At 52.7% G+C, this 1,862-nt stretch overlaps 1 protein-coding gene across 1 annotated transcript in view; it reads left to right on the top strand.

The window, feature by feature from the left end:
• The window catches only part of SH2D2A (SH2 domain containing 2A), an 11,433-nt gene that overhangs the window by 4,882 nt on the left and 4,689 nt on the right, over window positions 1-1,862 (top strand). The gene's annotated exons all lie outside the window — the stretch shown is intronic.

The raw sequence follows: 1,862 nt of genomic DNA, 5'->3' as shown, positions 1-1,862 counted from the left end.
AGACAGAAAGAAAGAAAGAAAGAAAGAAAGAAAGAAAGAGAGAGAGAGAAAGAAAGAAAGAAAAAGAAAGGAAGAAAAGAAAAAGAGATACATATGGAATATTTAGGGCATCCCAGGTACTGGCCGGCCCCGGGAACAGACGGCCTCGGACTCGCAAAGCTTACTTTCCAGCAACAAAAACAGCCTAGTCACAGGGACCCAGGGGAGAGTGTGATGCGGGTGGAAATGTGGCCGGCGGGGAGCATGTCAGGGGTGTCTCCCTGAAAAGTCCAGCAGGTGCTCAGAGACCACTGTGCGCCAGGCATGGTTCTGGGCTCTGGGAAAATAGTGAACAAAAACGTCCCCCAAATCCCTGCCCTCGTGGAGCCTGTGCTGTAGCAGGAAGAGACTAAGCAGAAGCACACAGATAACACACAAGTAATGCCCTGTAAAGTAAGTGCCGGGGGGGGGGCAGGAGTAGCGTGGAGGTTAAAGCAGCTGGATCCAACATGGCTGGCTGTATGGTTCAAGTCCTGGACCTGGTGGCTTGAAAAACATATTGGGAACTTGTGTGTGCATGGCCAAAATCCTGAGAGGAGACTGGAGGAAAAGGACTGTGGCATGGTCATCCTCCCTGGGAGTGATCTCCCTCACTCTCTCTCTCTCTCTCTCTGTCTCTGGCAAGCACACATGCCCTATAGTGGAAAAAACCAAGTGCCAGGAAGAAACACCACACAGTGATAGGGAGTGACAGGGCTGGGGGTATTTTGCATAGGGGTATCAGCGAAGGCCACTGTGATAAGGGGACATCTGAACAGAGACCGCAATGGAACAATGAGAGCCATGCAGACCGCTGGAGGAAAAGCATTCTAGGCAGAAGGAGCAGCAGGTGCAAAGGCCCTGAGGCAGGGTGGTGCTAGATGTGTCTGCAGAATAATGAGCTCAGTGAGCAAGCTGGCAGGAGTGGATCAGGGCGACTGCTGGAGGAGAGGGAGGAGAGGTGGCAGGGGCCTTGAAGATGCCTGTATGGACGTGGGATTTGATTCTGGTTGAGCTAAGATGGCCTGGAGAGTTACAAGGGGAGGAGTGACATGACCTGGCAAGTTTGGGAGAGGCAAGGGTGAGGTTGCTACAGACGGAGGGCCCTACAGCACTTTAGGGGAGATGGTGAGCCTGGAACAGGAGGCGAGGCGGAGCGAGGAGGGTGAACTGCTGGACTGTTTAGAGCGTGGAGCTGACAGGGGCTTGTGGTTGGGCGGGCTGTGCAAAGACGCGGCTATCATTGCCTGAGATGAGGAAGGCCATGGCAAGTCTGGAGCGGGGACGGGCCATCAGTTGTTTCCGACTCGCACAGTTTGAGGTATCTGTTACCATCCAAACGGAGGCCTCGCCCCATAGCTGGTGGTTGAGGGAATCGGATCCCACAGGGCTGACTGCGGTTTAAATCCCGCCCCTGGGGCTTGAAAAGCAAGCCGGGCACGTGTGCGTGGGTGAGAAATGGAGGGGAAGGGATCGTGCCATGACCACAATTTCTCCCCCACCTGTCTCTCCCTCTCTCTCTCTTACCCTGGTGAGCACATTTGCCCTCTGGAAATAGGGGGGAAAGGATGGAAAACACCCAGACAGCGGAAGGACAGGACTTGCATTGGGCTCGATGTGGGGAGAGAGGTGTCAAGGTTGACTCCCAAGGTGCTGTTCTGGCACAGGGAGTAGGTGCTATTTTTTATTGATTGTAAGGTTTTTTATTTTAAAAAATTATTTCATTTAACTTTATTTATTTTAATTTGACCAGAAAGAGATAGATAGATGAGGGACCAGCAGTTAGCGTAATGGCTATGTCACTGGACTCCCATGCAGTTGACTGCGGTTTGCGTCCTGGACCC

The sequence above is a fragment of the Tupaia chinensis genome, unplaced genomic scaffold, assembly GCF_000334495.1.
Source record: "Tupaia chinensis unplaced genomic scaffold, TupChi_1.0 Scaffold000438_1, whole genome shotgun sequence".
Lineage (NCBI taxonomy): Eukaryota > Metazoa > Chordata > Mammalia > Scandentia > Tupaiidae > Tupaia > Tupaia belangeri.
The sequence above is the reverse complement of the archived record's forward strand: the minus strand, read 5'-3'. Positions and strand labels throughout refer to the sequence as shown.